The 6584-nt window shown below is 37.5% G+C and overlaps 1 non-coding gene across 1 annotated transcript; it reads left to right on the top strand.

Annotated features, from left to right (window-relative positions):
• Positions 1–4850: 4850 nt before the first annotated feature.
• Positions 4851–4954, top strand: LOC118020411. Its single transcript, XR_004681854.1, has one exon. It is a non-coding gene; the product is annotated as a U6 spliceosomal RNA (small nuclear RNA).
• Positions 4955–6584: the final 1630 nt, after the last annotated feature.

The raw sequence follows: 6584 nt of genomic DNA, 5'->3' as shown, positions 1-6584 counted from the left end.
TGGTTATTTCCTAAGAACGTTATTTCCTTTGTAGGTCTGTTCAGTGGAAAGGCTCATTCCCTGGGGCTTCTCACTTTTTCCAAGACTGGGAGTAGTATTGTCATTCTCCAAGACTTTCAAACTCACACAAAAACGTTTCAATATGAGAGTTGAACCATTTGTTACGCAGTCTGTATCCTTTCTATCATTTACTTTTCATTTACATTTATGTAAAGTTACATAAATTTACATAAGTATAAAAATGCAAATTTTCATTCACATTCAGGCATTTATTGAGGTAAAACGACTCCTATGTTTGAGTCATCCCCATCCCTTCACTTTCTATTATCCTATGTGATTTCACCATATCAATCACCCCAAATATCTCAATTCTCATGGCTTCTTATTTCCTCTATGCCCATGTCTCTTCTATATATTTCTCTCTAGGGACTTATCTCCACAGCCCTATCCTGAACATTGCCCTCACCCGAAATGGATTAGAAGGCTTAAACTCCGTTATCTTTCTTGCCAATTACAGCATCATTTCTTTTCAGACACCTTCCCAGCATTCCCCACACTCTTGTTCTTTGATCTTCTTGGGCATTCAGTTCTCTTGACATCCAACTTTGTCTTCTAGTTCTGGACTTTAGGTATTCCCTACTTTTCTCAACACTCCATTCACTTCAAGTGTCCTTTAGCTAACAGCCTCAGGTCCTTTGCCTCCCTGACTTTCTAGATCATCCCCGAAAATCCCCTTGCAAATAAAAAACCATGAAAAATTGCCTTCTCCTTTCCTACTCCTGTTAGATTTTAAAATCAGAGGCAATCACACTTTAACAGCTGCTCTCTGATTTATTTCGACAACTATCCTGATCTTTCCATCCGCACGCCATGCACCTTATCTTGTTCTTCTGCAAACTTAGAGGTAATCTTGACTTCTATTTCAAAGAGAGAAGGGTCTGAGCCACCAACATGACCTTTCTTTATTAACTCCCCATCTTCTTACAAATATGTCTTATGTCTGCCTCTAGCTTCATTTTCTTTCCTTCAGTCTCTTAGACAGACTGAGACTAATCCCCAATTCCTTTCCAACCACCCTTTTTAAAAATTGGTATTAAGAACAAACAAAATCAAAGATGCATCTTCAGATTACACACCACCTTATATGGCACCAGTTTATCTTAACAATAGCCTTGCGTATTTCCCTGGTTAAGTGACTTAACCTGGCAAATTCAGGTTCATCAATGTTGAATGTTTGGCCAATGTCACACTGCTAGTGGTAGAGCACCAACCCATTTCAAGTCTTTCTCTTCCCTCCACACTGCATTGTTAGCTATCTTTTCATACGCAATCTTCCAAATTAAATTTACTCTCTTTATTCATTGTGTCCATCACAGTGCTTGGCCTAGTACCTTACAAGGTATTGGTGGAATCTCGGCTTCAACCATGATAAAGTAATCACAATGATTCAGTGCTTTAAATTCTGCATTTACAAGGTATACTCATGTAAACTCTGCTCTTGGTGTCCAATTTACAGAAATGTAACAGAAGATCCTCTCCGATGGCAGTCCAGTGGAGGTTGGCATGATCTTTTGAATGCTTGAAAAGAGTAATGGTTTACATCACTGAACTATAAAATTGGTACTGCCAACTCCTAATGACCTTCTTGACTGTCAAGATTTCCCTCCGGTTCTCCAAATGCCTTAAATTATAGAAGAAGAAAAATCTGAAATACTAAAATCATATTAGAACCTGCACCTGGAGAAAATGCTTCCAGGAGTCATAAAATTGCTAAGTTATGCAGATGAAACAATTTTATTTGAAAAAAAATCATAAAGAGAACTTATGCCATGAATCAAAGTATCTAAAAAGAGACAGAAAAAAAATGACTACATTTTTTTTTAAATTTTCTGTTCCATTTGGGATAAATATTTATCAGATACATTAAAGAAGAGTTTTTGTCCAGATGAACTTTGCATATACAACTGTGAAATTATTTGTAGATGCTGCTTTTCAGTCATACTGTGGATATTGCTTTTTAGTATAGCAATGGAATAGCATTTCTCTCACTTGAAGTATGAAAAGGAATTTTCCTGCTTTACTTTTCTTTCCTGCTATTTTTTGAATATTATTGCCCTTATGTGCCCTGTAAGTGTCACATCTGATTGGATGCATTTCCATAAGCTTTTCTAGACTTCGTTAAATGTGCATCTCTATTTATTTTAAAGGATAGATGGCAACAAAAAGATTAAATCCACATGTTAAATCCAGGTCCATCTGAAGGGAAATACTTCAGTATGAAGCTATTAGTAGTGCTCTGATGGAAAAGTGATACCTGTCTTATTTACCGAGTGGTATTCAAGGGCGTTACAGGTAATGCCTGTCCTACGAGAATGTAAAGGACAGAAAACACATATCAGCACAAGTATGGGTTGTATTTTAAAACCACCCTGTGCAGTTTGAACCAATTTACTAATTGCCTAATATGACATACAGCATAATGGGAGGAATGCTAGAAATCCCAGCCATAAAACTGATGTCATTAAACCATCATAAGCAGAACACTGTGCATCTTTGTCCTATTAATGTTATGATTAGAGGCCCCTTGTTCATTTCATGGCAATTATAAAATTTTTTTCCAATTGTACCAGCCAGATCATTGGCATTCCTTCACATTCTGTAGTATCAGCTCACGAGATGGATTAAATGGGAATCACTCAATGTGATGTAAAAAAGGAGATCAAGAGATGAAACAAATGACTCTCTTCTGCTATCAGTTTGGGAAAACTGATGAAAGTGTTGGAAAGAAGTTGGCCGGATGGTAAAGTGTTTTATCAGAGACTAAATGACAGTGAGGTAGTTTGATATATTCAGTAATACCTGCTAAACCATTAAAAGAGAGAGAGCAATAAAATGACATGTAACCTCAGAAACATTTGCTTGTTCTAGGTTTGGGCATTCTTCTTTGAACTTTTTCCTTTTTTGCTTTGGTGGAATTGGGGAATGAGATCTGGTTTTTCATGTCATAACTGCACTTTGAACTAGACTAATAGCTAGTTCCATTAGGTTTGTCAGTAGAAGTAGAATTTGCCAGTACCGTGTTCTGTAACTTAAAAACTATTCTCTAGAGAGATTATGTGGCAGATGCAGGCTTATATATGTTAGAGTGAGTGACTTGTTTGCTGGAGTTTTATGGAAAGAATTTCTTGGCTATCTGGTATGCATTTAGATCCCTCTTTTCTCTATTTGTCAACTCTGTGAACTGTTTACTTGAAATTTATTCATTTAATAAGAATATAAAGGTGCCATTTGGAGAAAATCCTACCAACACAAACCCCTTTGTCTTCACCTAATTATATTTCACTGGATCCCATTGAAAGAGGAGTATTGGAGGCTTCTTTGTGGACACAAACTGTCTTCCCCACCTAGTTCCAGCCAGCGTCTCTAATTCCTCCCGAGGCCTCTACCTTCAGTGTCTGTCCTTGTGTGGTCTACATTGCCCCACTGTAGCAAGAATTCCTCATCTTGATAACTGATCGCCCCTGATATCTGGTCAAATTCCTTCTCCCCTGTCCAAAAAAGGGGAGGGGCACCTGGGTGGCTCAGTCGGTTAAGATCTACCTTTGGCTCAGGTCATGATCCCAGGGTCCTGGGATCAAGTCCTGTATCGTGCTCTTTGCTTGGCGGGGAGCCTGCTTCTTCCTCTGCCTCTGCTCCTCCCCCTGCTTGTGTGCTCTCTCTCTTTCTCTGACAAATAAATAAAATCTTAAAAAAGATTCCTTCTCCCCACTCCTTACTGTCTGATCACCCTGGCCTGACTTCAGCAAGAATCCTATCAAGTTGGTTTACCAGACTCTTCCCTTATCCTTGATGTTTCCTCTTAGTACATTTCTATCCACTGACTTCCACCCTACCACTTGGCTATAAATTTCTCCTGTCCATGCTGTATTTGGAATTGAACTCAGTTCTATACTGAGGTCTCTTTTTCCCTGTTGTGACAGTTCCTGAATGAAATGTGTTCTTACCACTTTAAAAAAAAAACAAAACAAAACTTAAAAAACTTAAAAAAAACTTTGCAAATTGTAGATAACTGTTAGCAATGAGAAAAAATTCTTGTCAATATACATGCCAATAAATTGTGTCAAGTGGAGACTTAGTTGATTTTTCTCACTCCCCACCCCTCAAATACTACTGTGAAAAAAGACAGTTTTAAGTCATTTGCAAGTTTATTTCAACATTCTTTTATTCCACATAAATTTGTAGTTCTTTGATTTCTTTTTTGATAGACATGCAGGTTTTTTATTTTTGAGAGAGAAAGAGAGTGAGAGAGCATGTGAATGGGGGGATGGGCAGAGGGAAAGGGAGAGAGAGACTCTCAAGCAGACTCCCTGCTGAATGCAGAGCCTGATGCATGGGCTCCGTTCCAGGACCCTGAGATCATGACCTGAGCCGAAACCAAGAGTCTGACACTCCACTGCCTGAGCCTCCCAGGTGCCCCAGACATGCAGGTTTTTAAAGACCAATCTCATATTGGGTGAGTCATATTACAAAAGCAGGTAGAAATTGAAGGAAATGATGGCAAATTAGATTACTTGTAGGGCACCTGGGTGGCTCAGATGGTTAAGTGTCTACCTTCGGCTCAGGTCATGATCCCAGGGTTCTGGGATCGAGTTCTGCATCGGGCTCCCTGCTCCTTGGGAGCCTGCTTCTCCCTCTCCCTCTCTCTCTCTCTCTCTCGTGAATAAATAAATAAAATCTTTTTTAAAAAAAAGATTACTTGTAATTGATCACTGTCCTTATAATCCCTCTGGTACTACTTAAGGTAAGTATGCCTTAGTTTTGGGGATTAAAAACTAAATACTTGGTTTATAGTGCTTGCTTCAGCAGCACATATACTAAAATTACAACGATACAGAGATTAGCATGGCCCCTGCACAAGGATGACATGCAAATTCGTGAAACGTTCCATATTTTTGTGATAGTATGTCCAAACTCATCATGTTGTATACATTAAATATGTGCAGGTTTTTGTGTATCAGTTATACTTTAATAAAGTTATAAAAAAATTTGTGCTTGTTATAAAAACTGATCAAATGTGATCTGTACCTGAGTTAATAGTATTGTACCAACTTCAACTTCCTGGTTTTGAAAATGTATTATGTTAAAATAAAAAAACAATACTTAAAAAATATTTGGTTTAGGAGGGTATTTATTAGATGACAAGCACTACCTAATTACCATACTTGGTAAATAACTTGCCATCTCTGTATCTTACATTTTTATGGGAAGAAATAAGATATTGAATTTAATTCATATCAACTCAGTTCATTTCAAATATACCTCACTGTAAGTGTCCTAGAGGTGCTTTAATTAAAAAAAATTCTTGTTATTCAAGTTAAATGTATTTTGTGTAGTTTGCTGAGGTTCTTATGGAAAGCAATTTCGTAATTGCAGGGTACTTCTCAGATTTGTATAAGAACAATAATCAATTATCAACATTTCTTCTGGTTATTTCCAGAAGGTAGTGCCTTCTTTGAAAAAATAAATTGGTTTTTACCAATAGCCTTACTCAGATGTAGATACGTTTAGGCTTTCATGCCAGTCCCTTAGCCTTCATTAGTACTGAGTAGTTATGCGTGATGAGGAGAAAATATTTACCAATGGAAAACATGTTGATATAATGAAATGATGCATTCTGGCTATTAAATTCAGGAAGACTACATATGCAGGCATCTCTTTTGAGGTGACGTTTTCATGCTCAATTGCAATTATTTGAAATTCTTTTGAAGAAGTTCTTATATTCATAATTACCTTGACTAAATATAAACAATAAACAGATGCTTTTCAAAGACTTAACATCACTAAGCAATTTCTTATGACTTTTCTTAGAGAAAAGATATGTGTATTTCTTTTGCATATGTAATGCTATGGCACCTTGAAATGGAAGAGACAATGTATTAGTCAGTTAGGGCTGCTATAACAAAATACAGACTGATTGGTTTAAAGAACAGAAATTCATTTTCTCAGCATTCTGGAGGCTGGAAAGTCCAAGATCAAAGTGCCTGCAAATTTGGTGTCTGGTGAAGGTGTCCTGGCTTGTGGATACCTCCCTCTCGCTATGTTCTCCTATCGCCTTTCCTTGGTGTGCAGGGAAGGTGGGGGGAGAGACAGAGACAGAGAGAGAGAGACAGACAGAGAGAGAGAGAAAGAGAGTGTGAGCGAACTCTGGTGTCTCTTAGTATAAGGACAAAAATTCTATGGAATCAGGGACTCACCTTTATGCCCTCATTTAACCTAAATTATTTCCTTAGAAGCCCTGTCTCTAAATATAGCCACATTGGGGGTTAGGCCTTCAACATATGAATTTTAGGGGGATACAAACATTCAGTCCATAACAGACCATATAGTTCAACTCTGATGAAAACTTTGACTCTGGGTATGAGCATTTTGTTACAAATTGGCACACTTATACCTTATAGAGAAACTGACTCTAGCTTCATGAAACCATCTTTAGTGCAAATATAAGACATATTTACATTCTGTTAATGAAATATGTTTCCGTAGTGCAATGCGCTGGTGAATTCTGATCTATTGTTTCTTTAGTC

This window comes from Mirounga leonina, unplaced genomic scaffold, assembly GCF_011800145.1.
Source record: "Mirounga leonina isolate KUSES-001 unplaced genomic scaffold, KU_Mleo_1.0 Mir_173, whole genome shotgun sequence".
NCBI lineage: Eukaryota > Metazoa > Chordata > Mammalia > Carnivora > Phocidae > Mirounga > Mirounga leonina.
This window is presented reverse-complemented; position numbering and strand designations above follow the sequence as displayed.